Source organism: Toxorhynchites rutilus, chromosome 2, assembly GCF_029784135.1.
Source record: "Toxorhynchites rutilus septentrionalis strain SRP chromosome 2, ASM2978413v1, whole genome shotgun sequence".
Classification (NCBI taxonomy): domain Eukaryota; kingdom Metazoa; phylum Arthropoda; class Insecta; order Diptera; family Culicidae; genus Toxorhynchites; species Toxorhynchites rutilus.
Genome location: NC_073745.1, coordinates 332,043,408 through 332,062,418, shown reverse-complemented (window position 1 = coordinate 332,062,418; position 19,011 = coordinate 332,043,408). Strand labels below are relative to the sequence as shown.

At 36.4% G+C, this 19,011-nt stretch overlaps 1 protein-coding gene across 1 annotated transcript in view; it reads left to right on the top strand.

Annotated features, from left to right (window-relative positions):
* Positions 1–19,011, top strand: part of LOC129764363 (bifunctional heparan sulfate N-deacetylase/N-sulfotransferase) — a 503,807-nt gene that overhangs the window by 337,031 nt on the left and 147,765 nt on the right. The gene's annotated exons all lie outside the window — the stretch shown is intronic.

Below are 19,011 nucleotides of genomic sequence, written 5' to 3'. Positions count from 1 at the left end.
TGCGTTGCGCTACAAATTTGATATTTAGTTATTTTAATTTTCTTTTAGTCCTGCTATCTAAGCTGGGTCCGTAACAGACAACCTACCATACCTGATACTGGAACGTTATTTAAAAACATCTGTAAATTCTGTATGAATACTCAAACATCTCTAGTCTGAAACTACAGATTCTTGGTTGGTAAATGTCTGAAAAATCTGTAGAAATACAGCTTATTATGTAGATATGGTAACGCTCACCCCCTAAAGTTATAAAATTACGTATATTTCCTTCTCGGGTATTCATTTATGAAAAAATACAACTTTTCACTGCTCGTGAATCACTAAAAAAATATGTTGCACCATGTTCCTCTAATTTTTTGTCGAGTTTAGATTTACAGATTCCATATTAAATGAACCATTTCTTATTTTCAAAATGAATTTAAATAGAAAACTAAATTTCGGGTGAAAATTTCAGGTGCAGGGCCATAAATCTGTCATTTCTGATCATTCACAGATTCATTAGCTTTGTTTTTTTAAATAAAACAAACCAATTTCAATGGATTCAATTTCGCGAAGCCATTGTCTCCAGCGTTTTTTTTGTACTCCATGAAAACCATTTAACCCCGAAATTAGTTGCGAGAGTTGCTCGCGCTCAATGTGAAAAGTTTTCCGACCGAAAGGCGAGGAATTCATCCACTACTGCTGTCAGTTCAATCCAAGCGAGCAGGCAGGCAGGCTGGTAGACAGGAGTGGACAGTCATGTGGTTTGCAAATATCTGCCCGTGGCAGGAGCTAAAATAGAACGTCAAATTTGTGGCCTCCACCGCTATCGCTCGACGTCGCAAAACGGGCTGTGATTTGGTGGCCACCCCCAACCAACGTGAGAATGTCGTGTCCATTCGCCGCCTGAATATGGTTTACGATCGCCAAAGTTGCCTCGCTTTAGTTGGTTGGTTTAGTTCCGAGCCATCAGGGGGGCTCGTTTTGTGGTGGTGGTGGTGATGGTGGCGATGGTGGCATCGCGCGATGCATTCAGCGCCACCTAGTCCAATAAAGTTTTCCAAACAACGCACGGGTGCGATGTGAGGTGTAAACCCGACAGGACCCAGAACCAAACAACTGAAAGGTTGATGGTTAATTTTGTAATCCACCGCGCCGACACACGACTCAATCGCGTGAGTGTGTGTGCACGCACACATATGAATTGGAACTGGTCTACGTGGAATATGCATTTGAAATTTTTCCTGACACCCTCCATTTGTGGGGTGCGCGCAGGGCAGCAACCCTTTTCTCGTTGGTCTGGAAAATGTGGGACTTTGGGTGGAAAATTTCCCAGCACTTTTACACTGGCTTTCCGCTCAGGTTGGCCAGGTATTAGCCGCCACTGATGGCTATTGTGGGGGCTTCCATTGGATGATTGTATGACCACAGAAGAGCTGTGATTTTGCTTCTAATTACTAGATGATATTGTTTTAGGGTAAGCCTATAATTGGCTGGCACGTTCGTATGCCGTCGCCAATGATGTCTGGGCCGGTATTACTTCGGATGGGAAGGGAATTAATTTTAGGTTTGTTAGGTCACTTCAAATCAATATTCCGATTGGTTCCAGAATTCGCCGATTTGCAGAATCAGCCTGAAGAGAAACCATTGGCAGCAACATCTCAGATTGCAGTGAAATGTTGTGGGTGTAATAACATTGGTCATTTAAGCAACTTTGTTTACTTCAAATCTTCGAAAGAGAATTAGACTACTTTTTGAATAAGACCATTTTCTCCTTTATTTCTTTACAAAAAAATCATAATTCAAAAACTATAATATCTACACAATTCTGGTCAAAGGATGAAGTGTAGGAAGCGCATTTCGGGCACTTGGTTAAGCCATCAGCATTTAGTCCCAGTAGGAACGTAAATGATCTATATAAAAAGCTATAACTTCATGATGTATTTTTTTTATCATTCTTTTACTAAAAGAACCCCTAACTTTGTTTTTTGTTTAAGAATCCTGCAACAGCGACAGCAACCGCTACGGAACAGAATTCCACCTTCCGATTCCAACCGAAGAACAAAGCTTTCGCAGCCTAAAAATACAGAAACACTCTGTTCCAGATGAGTTGGAAATTGACGTGATGTTCCACCGAACGAAATTTCACCGCTATTTGTGATATCAGCAATAGGAAAAATATTTGTTTGTTGTGATTTGAAATCTTGGATGGCTCATTTATCACTGTGCATTTCCAGACGTTGAAGACGGGCGGATCTTAAATCGCAATTCTTTCCTCTCCACATTGTCCGTAGATCGAACAGTGTATTTGCATCTCCAGTGAGCGATTTACACGCGGCTTATTCATAGCAGTACATAAATGTTGTGTATCGCCGGTGCATTGGTTGCTCGTTCCAATTTTCGTTAATTTCAATCGTTTACGGATAAGGGAATCGTGCTGTATAACATATCAAACAAATCTAAGAAAGTTTTCGATTCGATTGATATGTAAATCATCAAAATTCGTTCATAGCGAAAACAGGTACCAATTACATTATTTCATAAAAAAGACCAATTTTCTGATTTACGTCCTTACTGAAATTACTTACTGAAAACGTAAAAAAATCCATTTGAAGAAAATTACATTCAGTCAAACAATTTTAATTGTAGAATTATGGTTTACATTTCGATTTATTTAATTATACTTATAAACAACGTTACCATACCTTTTTTAAACCGTGCTCATTCTTATAAAATCCCATGATATTAAGTGATATTGATATTAGTGAAAAGTGGTAATTTTGTTATACCTGTTTTCATTAGGGTGTCCGTTTACATTTTTGGGTGATCCGAAAAATCAAATTTTTCCACTTTTTTTTCCAAAAATAACTATTTTCAAAAATTTATAACTTTTGAACTAGTGAGCCGGTTCTGACGAACAATATATCAAATTGAAGCGAATGACTAGTTCTCCTTGGAAAAGTATTGCACTTCCTAATAGAATGATGTAGTTTCCTCAATTATTGATTGTATTAATTTTTTATAGTTCACATTGTCTCGGGACTAAGGGCGCTATATATTTTTTAATTTTTTTTAAAGCTGAAAGTTTTTTACATAATGTATCCAAAAATCAAAGAGGCATTATTTTTTGTTTTCGAGTTAAAATCCGAAATCCGAAAAATCATTTTTTTCCACCACAAAAATTTCATAGATGGTCGACATATCAAATTGAAACCAATGAGCTATTCTTGTAATTGTATTAGGTGTACCGGTAAGTTTCTTCGGTTTTACAACAGATGGCGTAACTTGATTATTATTCCTGGGTATCAAATTTCCAGACATTCGTTGGAAAGCTACTGCCATTGCCGGTTTTTTTCAGTATTTGTCAAATAGTTGAAGCGTAAACAACACAGTTTTTTGCCACTTCGAATATCTCGAATCCCGTTCAAACGAGAGTTTTTTTGCGGGGAGTGTCATTACTTCAATATGAAGAAAAAAGCTGCGGAAAGTCATCGCATTTTGGTGGAAGTTTATGGTGACCATGCTCCAACTGAGCGAACGTATCAGACGTGGGTTCTTCTTCTTCTTCAATGACACTAACGTTCCTAGAAGAACTTCGCCGTCTCAAAGTAGTATTACTTGCGTCATTTTTATTAGTACTTAGTTGAGATTTCTATGCCAAATAACACGCCTTGAATGCATTCTGAGTGGCAAGCTCTAGAATACGCCTGATCACAGTGCAAGTCGGAGGAAATTTCTTTGACGAAAAATTTCCCCGACCAGAACGGGAATCGAACCCGAACACCCGGCATGTTAGTTATGACGCTAACCACTCGGCCAAGGGAGCACAGACGTGGGTTGTACGGTTTAAAAGATGTGAAGAACGTTCCGGATCACCAAAAACGGTGGATGGGTTATATCTATGATATAACCGCAAGGTTGACGTAGGACTGCCGTTGGTAATCATTTGTTTTTTTTTCAATTAGCAATAATCGCACTTCGAATGTTCCTCATTGGGTAAATTATTGATTAATCTATTGATCAAATTATTGATTAAACTAGTGAATGAATGAAACAATTTACGAATTCAATTGCAAACAAATCCCTATTTTGTTCAATTCATGCATTATAGTAGTGGTTATCGCCGCAAAAGTTATCAACATTTTGCCTAATCATCTAACGGTATGCGAAAAAGTTCAGTGAGCTGGCGACATGAAGAGGCATGCAGTCCTGAATAACCGAGCCAAAGCGTTGTATTTCTACCCGCTTTTGTAGACCGTGTTAGCAAAACGCATTCCGGAGTGTAAAAATGCATGGGGGTATAAAAAGCACTGTCGAGATTTGGAATGCCGATTTTCCCAACTTTTTGGTTTCTGAATCTGTGTTGGAAAACTGTGTTTATGTACTCGCAGCTTGCATCTCATTTGCAATGCCAATTTCCCCAGGTTTCGTGGTTTTGAAGTCTGTGTTAAGGAAACATTTCGATTTGAAAAAAAGACGGGTGGGTAATGTCGGGGACATAACCGGAGTGACGTAGGACTATACAAAGGGGACAGCTTTTGTTGAATATATATTTTAAATATATTGTTTTATTTTCTTTTCCTACGTGAATACCTACCTATCTACCTGAAAAATGGATTAGTTTACTGTTTACTCTTTATGAATATGTTGATGGTTCTGAAAAGAACCTTTGGTGTTGTGTTTTTGTTATCACTCGATATCCCCATCTTGTTCGGCTAAACCTTCCTGTTTACCGATTTGTTGCCACTCGCCACAGCTTTCACAGTTGGAAAATTTCTTCCCATCCAGCTTTGTGACATGTTTTACAGTAAATTACATTCAATGCGACGTGCCGAAGCGCCACTCAGTGTCGCATTGGAGGCGATTTTAACCTGTAATTGAACATTTGCGATGACAGTGGTACAGTGTCGACTTTCAATGTGGGGTCATAATTTGGATCTCTATGTTTACAAAAATGTCCAACTAAATAAGTCGCATTACATGTCCGCCCATTTAGCTAAATGTCGAACTAATTGTAAATTACTGTACTTTCAATCTGAAAACAATTTAAGAATTGGTGAAAACTGAATAATCAGGAAAGTCCCCAACTATCAATAAGCTCAGAACAACTGCCAAATTCACATACTCATCAGATCCTGGCAAACAAATTATGAAAAAATCAATTTGTGATTTATTATTAATTTGGATAATGTTTTAGAAAGCATTGAACTGTATTTCCTGAACTCTTTTTTGGAAGGTTTAATGGCCCTGAAAAGCGCCTTGTTTTATGGAATGGTTCCAATTTCGAAAACTTTGTACTCGTGGTTTTGAAAAAAAACCATTTCGAACGCCCTCGATGCTGCCTTGTTCTGGATTTGCCACCAAAGCAGTTTGTATAAAGAACAAACTTTTTTCTTCTGCTACCTGCTGCCGTTTTGCGATTGCGTTTGCCACTCGCCACTCGCTGCAACTGCCTGTTGTCTTGATGTCCACCGAACCGAATATGTTCTGTTCCGAATGCGGGTTTTCTTATCGTCGCGAGCAGCTTTGCCAGCTAACTCGATGACTTCGGCGGCCGAAACTATATAACGCCGGCTAGGTGGACTGGTGCACTGGTACTAACGCGCTCAGCCTAGCTACCCTTGCGGGGAACTCCAGATCAACACCGTTCGAGCGGGATTTTGCCTTTCCCTTCACTTTTCCTCCTTTACCATGTCCAGAAATGGCTGCTTGGGTTGGTTTGTTGATGTGTTGTGATGCGAACCGATGTGGTGTATGGTTTGAATGAGAATGATCGTTACGGCAGCGGAGCGGGGATTTTTAAGCTGACTGGCTGGCTTGAGAATTACGCATGTGTGAGACTGCGACCAATGTTTCGTTCATTTTTTTCTTTTTCCTTTCCATTCATGCTTCATTCTATTTCGCTGCTGCTCTGGTTGCCCGTTTTGGTCGGTACGATTTGAGGAGCACAAAATGGACCAATCAAAAATGGGCACATAGTGCATTTTGACAATGCTTGATATTTCACAATTATTCAATTATTTATCTCAAGAACAATGAAATGTTATTCGTTATGATATATGCGTAGATATATTTCCTATCAATTGATGCAAAAACCTTTGCGATCTATTGAGAAATGCTCGAGTTATAAGCGTTCCAAATCTTGCATTTTTTCCTACTTGTTCAGTGCCTAGATTTCCATTTCACCCCCTATATCTTCCGGTTAGACGTAGTCCTACGTCAAAAACGCAAACGAGTACAAAAATACCCGCTGCTTTTATCTATTTTGAAATACCGATTTTCCTTGGCTCCATGATTCTGAAGTCTGTGTTAGGGAAACATTCCGATTTTCAGAAACGCAAACGAGTACTAAAATACCCGCTGCTTGTATCTATTTTGAAATGCAGATTTCCCTTGGTTCCATGCTCTTGAAGTCTGTGTTAGGGAAACATTCCGATTTGCAAAAATGCAAACGTGTACAGAAGTGCCCGTACCCGATTTCCCCAGGCTCCATGGTTTCGAAGTCTGTGTTAGGGAAACATTCCGGTTTGCAAAAACGAAAACGAGTACAAAAGTACCCGCTGATTGTATCCATTTTGCAATGCCGATTTCCCCAGGCTCCATGGTTTAGATGTCTGTGTTAGGGAAACATCCATTCATTCCTACGATGGTACCTCAATCGCTGTTCAATTATAACCGAGTGGATTTCCGAGCGGCGCTCGCTTATATACCGATTGGTGATTTCAATAGACTGTTTTGAAAGCAATTTCAGGGTTATTGAAACAAGTTTTTGAACCAAAAAGTAACAAGTATATAACGCCTAGACATTTTATCTTTCGAATGAAGTGTTTATCATACCATTTCGTTCAGCTGTTTAGGAGCTATTAACACTCAAAATCTCGGTCTCCGGCGTAACGCTTTCGTTTTCGAAACTTTGATTTTACACCCCGGTATAGAAATGAAAGACGTAGTCCTACGTCAAAAAGTTTGAAGATGAAGAAATGGAAGCTTTATTTGATCAAGATCCGTCACAAGCGCAACAAGAACTTGCAGATACGCTTAGAGTAGCTCAGCAAACCATATCCGATCGTTTGGAAGCAATGGGAATGACCCGAAAGATAGGACATTGGGTGCCGTATGTATTGAAGCCACGAGACGTCGAACGCCGTTTTTTCACGTGCAAACAACTGCTCCAACAGCATAAAAAAGGGTTTTTTTTTGCATCGAATCGTTACTGGCGATGAAAAGTGGGTCCATTAGGACAATCCTAAACGTCGGGCAACGTATGGATACCCCGTTCATGCATCAACATCGACGGCCGCGCGGAATATTCACGGCCAGAAGGTTATGCTGTCTATTTGGTGGTTTTGGTTTCGAGCTGGGTATGGTGTACTATCAGCCGCTAAAACCGAATGAAACCATTACGGGTACCTCTACCGACGACAGTTGATGCGTTTGAGCCGTGCACTGAAGGCAAAACAGCCACAATACGAGCCACGACATTATAAATTTATTTTGCCGCACGACAATGCTCGGCCGCATGTCGCGAAACCGGTCAAAACATACTTGGAAACGCTGAAATGGGAGGCCCTAAACCCCCCCCCCCCCACCGTATTCTCCAGACATTGCTCCGTCCGATTATCACCTTTTTCGATCGATGCAACATGGCTTGGTTGATCAGCACTTCTCCGGAGTAAGACTGCCTGGCGGGGTATGACGGATCACTTCCAGTTTTATAAGAAATCCTTAGTTTTTTGGCAAATATATTACGTAAGAAGCATGATTAGCCTATTTTTGTCGAAATACTTGGCAACACTTGAACGCACGAAATATCAAAATTGTAAACAAAACAAGGTTTTCGTCCTTTGCTTCTAATCCTTCAGTAGATTGTTCTGGTTCTTTCTGCGTTAAACGATATGTAAAATGTAATAAAAAATACGTGAAAAGTGCAAAATAATGCAAAAAGTGCTCTAAGGGGAAGACGGTCCACTTCCGATGGGGTAAAAGCGCCATACGTCGTGATATTGAATGATTTTCATATCAAATTAAATACCATATCTTTGCTCGTCTCTTTACACACAAATGTCCCAAAAGTACATAAGGAATTCGTCGAATAATCGTCCTTATAGATTCCGATAATTCGGTGAATTTTTCACGAATATTTGCAAAACTCTGCACGTGGAATATTGATAACCTTTACATTTAACATTCAGTACCTTAGACAACACTGTTCCTGTTATTTTTACTAGACAAAACTGTTTGAAAAAAAAAACATCGCTCCGTATTACCCCGCAAAAAAAAGTTATCAACAGTTATCTACAGTTACACATTTTTTTAGTAGTAGATTATTAGATACTCAATGATATATAGTACAACAAATAGGGGAAATCCTGAAGGACGTTTAAATGAAAAAAATAAGTTTCCTGTTCTCAAAATGTTTTTAAATCTACCAATTTAGATGTTTCATATAAAATTTTGAAAAATATAAAATGTAGAAAAAATACTATTTTTTATCAGTTTTTAAACGGAAGCAACCGAATCGTTTTACGTAGTGTACTTTCTGATGTACAGCCGATTTTGCCCAGTTTCGTGATTATTGATTGAATTTGTTTTTTTACAGTTGACATGGTTTCGGGACCAAGGGCGCTATATTGTTGATATTTTTTCTTGAAAGTTTCTTCTTTCTTGAAAATAGTCATTTATGAAAAATGGGGAAACAATTTTGATCAGCTTTCATGAAAAAATATAAAAAATAGTGCGCTCTTGGTCCTGAAACCATATAAATTCTCAAAAACAAATACAATCAATAATAACGAAGGGGGTCTCCGTAGCCACATTGGTTGCGCGTTCGCTTAGTAAGCGATCGATCGTGAGTTCAAAACTCAGGGTCCTCATTGACCATCTTTGTGTTGTTACAGAATAGCTACGTCCACGCAACAATCATCAGCGATGGAGATCGATCCATGGTCGAAATAAGATCGATTCATCCATACAACTGCTCTGCTCTGCAAGACACATCGGGCTGCTGTTCTATAAATAACTCAACAATGATCAATCAACTGTCTCCGCGGTCCGGTGGTCCAACTGGATAATGGAAGAACAGAAAGAATACTCTTACGCCTAAATGGCCACTGAAGGAATACTGGCGAATGGCAACTGTGTAATGTGCTAATTATAGATATGATAACCAAGTGACATGTACACGATTAAAATTCGGCTCTGTTTCATCTAAAATGCTAATGAGCCTGAAATAAAATAAATGGGATAAAAAAAAATTATAACGAAAACAAGATCAATTTTTTGGCAAGTTTAGCATTTTTCCGAAATCACTAACTAATTGGCTTTAATTTGATATATCGATAATCTGAATCGGTAATTCGAAATCATTAGCTAATTGCCTTTAAATTATTATATCTTCACTGTTCGGAATTTGAGACAAATGTAATTGAATAATTTTTTTTTTGTTTTTTAACATGAATATGCATTTAAAAATCAATTTCAGTGTAGTCAAGTGAAAAAAGGCTTTCTTGTATCCATTTTGAGTAATGAGACGCTATTTAATGACCAACAAAGCTTATTGGCTCGGAATTTGAGACTAAATGGTACAAAATGTTGGTTAACGAATTAAATGTAGGAAATTATTTAAGGTTCAAATCGAAAATATCAAACACATTGAAAAAACGAAATTAAATTGAAAGAAAACTACTTTGAATATTAAAATGGTTTTGTCACAAAAACATGTTTTTTTGAAACTCTGGATAACAAATCACCCATTCATCAGAAGAAGGGCACTGCTCCAGGGAAAAAGTTTTCCTAACAACAACTTTTTCATGTTTTCTTTGAAAAATTACTAATTATGTTTAACTCGTAACATTCAAGTATGTAAATTACCGCCATTGACATATTCTGCAAACTTTTTCCTATTTAGTTTTTAATGAGTCTCCATACAAAAATGCCACATATTCTAGAAACTATAAAATAAAGAAAGTTGACGTCTGCGACAAGAGTTCATAATTCAATAAGATCTAGAACTTTGTCGAATGCGCTATATCGCTATCTTGACTTTGAACAAAGTTAGAGTTAGTTGTAATTTTTTCAAAGAAAACATGAAAAAGTTATTGTTAGAAAAAATGTTCCCTGTGAAAGTGCCCATCTTCCGATGTGTGGACTTGTTGGAAATAGTAAGACCTATTCATTTATATTTTTTTAAATTATAAATAGAAAAATTATAAATGTTTTTTATGAAAACTTATACAATTTCCTACATTTTATTCTTTGACCAAAATTTTGTAGATATTATAGTTTTTGAAATATAATTTTTTGTAAAAAAATAAGTAAAATAAACTTTGGCCCTTTTTAAAAAGTAGTGTAGTGATTCTTCTTTCAATATTTCAAGTATGCAATGTTGCTTAAATCACCAATGTCTTTACACCCACAACGTTGCACTGCTATCTGCTATCTGAGATGGTGCTGCCGACTCATAAGACGAGATAGTATGAAATTCTACTATATCATTTAATCTGAAAATAAGCTCTTCTTAGCGTTTATCATAGAATTAAAAAAATACTTTGATTTGAGGTATTTCTCCAAAAAATACAACTGTTTGTAAGCCTCCCTCCTCCCTGCAGGAAGAGGAGATCCAAATAGCACCTAAATTTTATTCGTGAGGTAAACAAGAATTCAATACACATTACTCGTTCGCCCAAAATATATTTTTACCGAACTGAAGAGGAAACACATGACACGCAACAAGGATGTACGATTGCGTGTAGACCTGGGAACGAACCGTGCAATAAATTATGACTGTTTATCATCGCATCAGGAAGAGAAATGGAAACAGATGGATGAATGGTTTCTGTTACAGGATAATTTCCTGCAGAGGAGGGGGGCGTAAACAAATAAGCGATGGGAGTGGGGCAACCTTTCAGGGTGAATTCTGACAAGACAAAATATGACTTACTAATGCGGGAAAATGTTTGCTTCCCAAAGTGTGGGGCCGCGAATGGAAGTGCGTTAGAAGAGGCGTTTATCTGTTGAGACGAAAGCTATCTTCTCGAGAGATGCTGATATTGATTGATGGTTGAATTATTGATTGATATGAGAACATTGAACGTAGTACAGGGAGGCAAAACTCGGTTTCTGAAATAAAAGATGAGATGAATGTTGATGTTGTCATTCAAGGATCACACTCCCTGAGAATACAATTAAGTTAATAAAAAAACGCGCTCATCATTTGTTTCGAATCGATCATAAACAGCACAAGTTCTATAGAAGTACTAATAATCTCATTAATCATCAATTGCAAAGTCTTATATGTTTGATTTTAATTCACAATCATTAACCGCCCTCCCTTTCGGGCAGATGAATTACTGTCCCAACCTTTTGTCGTCGATTGGATCCGACTGTCAGACTGGAATAATACCGGTGTTCATCACTCACGGCCCTCTGATTGCCCGGATCTATCTTTTAAAATACAAAACGGCGCGGCGCGCGCGACTAGGGCGTTAAAATCCCCTGAAAGGCCATTAGAGCCTCGAATATTATCCATTAATCCGATTCCAACATATGCAGCGCTTTCGGGTGTGTTTATTTTTCCCCGGCATCGATTTATTTTCATTTTTTTCCTTCACTCGTGTGCTCTCCCCCCAAACAGAGTGCACGCGGGGGAGTTTAACACGTTGAGTACCACGTGCTGATATCGTAGTGCGAAGCGCAATACTGGAAAATTAGAATTAATTATGTATTCGGGCAATTTTTTCTTATCCTAAGAAGATATTTCTGCTCGAAAGCAATAAAATTTCTGCGAAAAAAATAAATGAAATTCTACCTTCATCATCTATTTCATACTGTCAGTCACCGATGACTGTCGTGGCAGTCAACGTGTTAAAAGCGCACGACGCGAATGAAGGAAAAAACTCGCGTGATAAAATGCAGCAACAAAAAAAACCCAAAATCAATCAATATCGAATTCCGTCCATCCGTACACGGAGAGAGAGCACATTTCTGTGCGGCCTATTGCCGAGTGGCGACCAGGAGGCTTTAGTTTCAGTGGGGTGTGTAATTGGGTATTGATTCCATCTGGTTTGGCATTCATTCGACGCTCTGGGGAGGTAATTTTTCCATCGCAGGGATTATATTGGATTCCGCGCGTCAGGATGGTTCGATTTTTTTTTGCATAACCGAATCAAACTTTTGGGGTTGAATATATCCGGAATCTTGCCAGATTATCTTTAAAATTTGGATGGAATGTTGCATACGCTTTGTATGTTTAAATATTTCCCCCGGTTAAAAAGGTTATTCTCACTAAACAGTAATTTTCCAAAAGAGTGTTTGAGTTTTAATAATAAAAATTTGAGGCAGGTAATCAAAGCTCTTTGGTTATTCAGACAAAACTGTCGCAGCAAATATTTATGAAAATTAGAAACTAACCGATTTTCTAAATAAAGAGAAAATACTAAAATGAACCTTCTGGAAACTAAATATTGAGTTGTTCTAAATTAATTGTCCATTTCTAGGTGCAACCATTCAAAAACTTCTATTTCTATTTTTTGAGGTGTCGATATCCAAAACAAGGAGAGTTTATATCATTTTTAGAAAACTGAAACTTTTTCACGTAACACATTAAAAATTCAGAGAGATATATTGCTGATTATGCCGATTATACCCATTCTCCAAATCTGGATCTATTGAGCTGCTGGACTGACTGCCGATTTTTTCTAATGAAACAAAGATATTTGGTTGAACTTTCTAGGATACATGATAAATTGCGCTTCGAGTATCTACTTATATGCATTTTTTTATCAATATCAAGGAGATACAAATATTCATAGAATTTTGAGAAAACAGGGAATATTTATACAACATATTTGTCTAACAGTAAACATTTTAAGAGCATCTTTTTTCTATATTATTCATCCAAATAAATCACGGCACTGTCACAAATCATTCACGGCTCTTTCACGCCCCCTGAATAGCTGTAAACCAGTGGGCCAAAAATCCAATGTAAATAAAATCTATATATATATATATAAAAATTTATTTCTGTCTGTCTGTCTGTCTGATTCAATCGGAATCGGAAACTACTGAACCTATTGACATGAAAATTGATATGGTGCCGGGGAAGGTTTTCATGATAGTTTGAGACCCCTCCCCCTCTCTAAGGGGGGTCTGCCATACAAATGAAACACAAATTTCTGCATTACTCTAGAATTAATCAAGCAAATGAAACCAAATTAGGCCTTAGGGTTTTAGGGTGCAATAATTTTTTCTATGGTGGTTAGACACTCCACTCCTTTCTCTAAAGGGTGGCTGCCACACAAATGAAACACAAATTTCTGCATAACTCGGAAACTAATCAAGCAAATGGAGCCAAATTTGGCATGTGAAGATTCTAGTGGGCACGAACGTTTCTATGGTGAATAGACACTCCTCCCCCTTTCTAAGGGGAGAAGAGGGGAGGGGTCTGTCTTTATTCTATCATATTTTCTGTATCAAACATTTAATCCATGTAACGGAGAAACATGTTATTTGCAAGTGGTTGAAAAATCTTGAACGAGAATTGCGTCTGAAAATAATCTGATATTATAATGATGAGTTTTGGTAGAAGTACTAGGAATTTTTAAGTAAAAGGTTAATTCAACGAAGTCGATGAGAAGATCAATCAATGAACAGTTCTGCGATTGGACTCATGAACTTGCGCTTAGTAAGAAAACGTGAATGTTTGAAGGTATTGCTAACTATAAACAAATTTTGGGCGAGACGAAGTTTGCCGGGTCAGCTAGTTCGCTTACAAAATAACTTGTTGATTTTATATGTTTTTCCAAATTCCAATTGATTTTCATAACTTTTCCAATGCATAAATCTGGCGCAAACCAAAACACATCAAACCTGAATTGAATTATTATAATCCTTTGACCCGTTCTTGAGTTATATTATAACATACGGAAACCAAATTGTGCTCGCTCTGGTCATTACTATTTTGCTACCGTGTTGAAATTTTAAAATGAACGTACCGTGTCAGTTTTCTTACCATCAGTTGGAGAGTGTTTGTTTATAATTGAATCACACATAAGCATTTTTGATGTTATGCGTTGTCAAAGAATGGTATTGGCGAAACAAATAGACGTGAAGAGAATATCGTGTATTATTCGTACAAGAACGAGAATAAGAATAAGAACAAGAATGAATTATGTATTAGTTAACTTTAACCACTTCTCAAAGCCGCGCAAGCGCATCAGTCCTTTTCAAGACCACCAATAAGTTCCAAAGAGTTGAATTTTATAAATGAAGATTCCATTCTTATAGTTTTCCACTCACAGTAAATCTTACAAAATATCCCTTCATCCAATCATTTATTACGAAATAGTTTCCCTGCGTAACGTGGCATTTTTTGTACGTTTCGAAACTTTGATTTGATTTAAACTGCTCAAAAAATGAATATTTCAGTTCGCCCTGGAAATCACGATTGAAAAACGTTTTGTTCCTTTATGAGAACAATGAATCACATTTTCAGGAGCCATTATTCTATGCCAAAGGGTCACATGCAATGGGAGTTGGCTTATTATATAGTGAAAATGAATTAAAGGCAAATAAATGATACTTCAGATGAAATCGGAAAGTTCATCCGAAACTGGCTATGTCGTGTTGGTCATAATGCTCGGGCCCCAAAACTCATCTCCCTTTTGCAATCAACTAACGATCCCAATTGCATCAATTATTTCCTCCGCTTACTCGGCAGCCTGTGACCTCCCTACTCTCTATCAACCTTGTGCAGTTTATTTATAGGCTCCCTCCTGCGCGAAACAGCTATCCCGAAATCGATACAATATATTACTATTTTGCATTGTTTGATCATTATTCCCAAACCAACGCGTATAGATTTATTGGCCGAACATGTGTATCTTTGCTATCTCTCCGGCCCTCTCTCTCTCTCTCTCTCTGTCGCTGTGTCTATCCTCGGCATCCAACCTTGTTTCGATTATATACACTGTAAATTTCTGTGGAACCTTACCGTGGCAAAATGATTTATTTGCGAATTCGCATATTGACCCGCGAAACTCGGCCGAACGCCGAATGCCTGCTACCGGACTAATAAATATACTCATTGGCTCACTGTTCACAGCTGCCGGAGCAGAAGGGGTGGGGGAAAACGGGAGGAAGACAACAGAAAGCGCAATTGTAAATTGTAAATACTCCACTCAGCCCGGCTTACGCCGGATTTGCTCAACCAGGCATTGTAATATTTCAATTTGTCGATTGTGTTTTAAAAATATTTTCCGGTGGTATCCACCAGACCTTTTTTTCTCATTTCGCGAAACAACTAGTTGATTTTCAATGACGAGGACCCGGGAAATTTTTTCAGGTAATCGGTAATTTTCTTACTAAACCAAATTTTATCAGGGGCAATACGAATATGAACAATAACCGATATCGACCAAGATCATTATTTAACCATCAGCGCCTGTCGGAGCTAGGGGAAAGTTTACCCACCAAATTCAGCCACTTTAACTCTTGCCACAGTGCAGTGTTGTGGTGCACACCGATGTCACCGGTTACAATTTTCCGAATGCAATATTCGTGTCGCGTGTGATGGATAAATGGATTGGAGTTTTTTTTTCTCCGAGAGCCACATCCCGTCGGACGAAATTCAATTCGGTGTGAATCAATCACCTCGATAGAGTGGCGAACAGATTGAAGGATTCATCTCCCGTGGCTGTATAAATGGTGGTGGTGGAATAAAAGGTGCATTGAGCTTTTGTAAACGTGATTTGTAAGTTGATTTGAGTTTTGCGATAGTTTTTTTTTAGTAAGCCACGTTTTCTAGGAAACTATTCAGTTAATTTTTTATAGATTTTAAGAAGGGTTCAGAAAACACCTCACATAAATTAATTGTTTGTTTGAGCAACCCCATAAGTTCATTCGACGCACTTGCGAAAAAACCACAAAAAACTGTTTTTTCTCAAAATTTTGATCTGGTTTTTTAGGATTTTTAGAAATCAGGTTCTTTTTACACACCCAGAACACATAATGTGAACCCACTTTTTATTCAATATAACAGTTTTCAAAATATAACGCTTTGAATTAATGGACTTAGGGGGTTTCTCAAACAAACGAGAAATCAGCGTTATATTTAGCGGTTTTGAAGTAATTCAATTCAGTATGATGTACTTTTAATGATCATAATGCTCATACCAAGTAAGAATTGGGCACAACGATGCGCTTATTGCTCCAGGATTGTCGAAAAAATTTACAACCCGAAAAAGACGTTAGACAGTGGCTAGATTCAAACCTTTCTCTTCCTATTTTAGTATGCCGTTCCATTGATTCTTGCCCTTTTTATAACTTCCGATTTATTTTCTACTGTTCGCCAAACACCGCACTTACATTTAAGGGTCGTATCCGGGTTGCAATCAGAATCAGAAGACATTTCGATTATTTTGAGTTGCGCATGCTTCTTATGAAATCGGATGTAAACAATGAATAAAATTGTATATTCTTCACAGCGTAGCCCATGATGATAATTAGAAACGTGGACTTATGGGGTTTTTAAAACAAACGAATATTTGCAACCCCGTAGAACTAACCTTTTAAAATTTTGATAGTCGATTTTGGTAAAAATGGCGTTTATGGGGTTTCTCAAACAAACGATTCAAATGCTTTCTTTTGTTGTTCAATTCAATGTACGATCGGATCATAAAAACCCAGCCTGTAAAAATGTTGAATATACCAAGGAATATTCTAACTCTACAGCTGATACGATATTTTTCTTAAATTTGCGAATTTAAAAATTCTTAAATTTTCGGATTTTGTGATTTTGAAAATTCAAATTTTTTAAATTTTTACATTTCTGAATTTTGGAATTATCGAATTTTCGAATATTCAGCTAGATTTAATCGAACTTTGAGATTTTCGAATTTCTGAATTTCATTTGCCATAGTATTAATTAAATTCATTTTTAATAAAATATTAAAGACAAAAAATTAGAATATGAAAAATTGAAACATGGAAAGAGTGAAAAATTTAAAAAATGAGAAACGGAAAAATGGAAACATGATAAAATGATAAAAAAAACCAAAACAAATGAAAAACAAAAAACAAGTAAAGAAATGAAAAAAATAGAAAAACGAAAAAATTGATGGATTGGAAAAAATAGAAACATGAAAAAATTTAAAAAATCGAAAAGGGAAAATGTGAAATGAAGAAAGAAAATCAAACAATGGAAAAATTGTAAAAACAATTTTTGATCTTTTACACTTTTGGATTTGAGAATTTGTGAATTTCTTTTTTTTTTAATTTTCAAATTTTAAAGTTTTTGAATTTTGGGAGTTTCGAATTATCAAATTTCCAGATTTACCAATTTAGGAAATCGTGAATTTACAAATTTTTAAAATTACGAATTCTTCGAATGCTTGAAATTTCGAATTTTTAATGTTTTGAATTTTGGAATATTTTTCTGAAATTTAAAATTTTTCGTACTTTTGAATGTTCGAACTTTCGGAGTTTTTATACTTGATTTCGGAAACTTTAATTTTCTACCTCATGAATTTTCAAGTTTTCAGATCTAAAATCCTAGAATTGTTTTGGTTTTTTTTAAATTTCGGAAAATTTGATGGACTGAAAAATATAGAAACGTGAAAAAAAGGAAAAAAATGAAGATAAAAAACGTAAAAGCTAAAAAAACAAAAATGGAAAAATCGTGAAATCAATTTTTGATGTTTTGAATTTTTGCGTTTTCGTTTTTTTTTCTTGGAATTCTAAATAAAGAATTCTTTATATTCTTGAAATTTCAAATTTTTATAGTTTTGAATTTCCGAATATTATTTCAAAAATTGGAATTTTCGAACTTTTGAATATTCCAATTATCGTCGTTCCTGGTCGAATTTTCGATGTTTTGAATTTTGTGATTTCCGAAACTTCTAATTTTAAAATTTCTGAATTTTCAAATTTTTGAGTTTTAAGGTTTGAATTTATTAGTTGCGCGTTCGCTTAGTAAGCGATCGATCGTGAGTTCAAAACTCAGGACCCTCATTGACCATCTTTGTGTTGTTACAGAATAGCTACGTCCACGCAACAATCATCAGCGATGGAGATCGATCCATGGTCGAAATAAGATCGATTCATCCATACAACTGCTCTGCTCTGCAAGACACATCGGGCTGCTGTTCTATAAATAACTCAACAATGATCAATCAACTGTCTCCGCTGTCCGGTGGTCCAACTGGATAATGGAAGAACAGAAAGAATACTCTTACGCCTAAATGGCTACTGTGTGAATGTACCATATGTAATGGTATAGAAGGTATACTGGCGAATGGCAACTGTGTAATGTGCTAATTTATAGATATATGATAACCATGTGACATGTACACGATTAAAATTCGGCTCTGTTACAGCTAAAATGCTAATGAGCCTTGAATAAATAAATGGGATAAAAAAAAAGGTTTGAATTTTTTCAGAACGGTGAAATGAATTTCAATTTCCGAAGTATTAATAAACATTAAATTTCAATGAAAAATGTAAAACCAAAATATAGGTTTCGCAAAAAACTCCAGTGCAAACCTTCTGTACTATAAATTGATAAAAAGTATAGTATAAATATTATATTAATATGATTATGATTTTATTATTTTTCTACATATCCTATAGTTACATTTAGGTGCCTATGTTGTCAAATTCCTTTTGAAAATCCTATTAAATTTGAACGAGGAAAGTGTCACCCATATCTGGGTGACGGGGCGACGAAAAAGTTAATAAAGAAATCGAAAAATTAAAAAAATCGAAAAACAATTAATCAAAAATTTAAAATATGAAAAAATCAAAATCGATTAATCGAAAAATGAATGAAAATTTAAAATAATAGAAGCTATAAAAATTGAAAAATTAAAAAAAAATCAATTGATCAAATAATCTGAATAGAGTCATTTCTTCCATCTACGGGATGTGTAGCTATATATGTTCTTACCCTGAAAACTTTTTCGAAAAATTACCTGAAACGAAAAAAAGGAGAAAAATGTCTTGGTTGTGGCTATTCTCGATGAAGGTTAAAAAGATGCG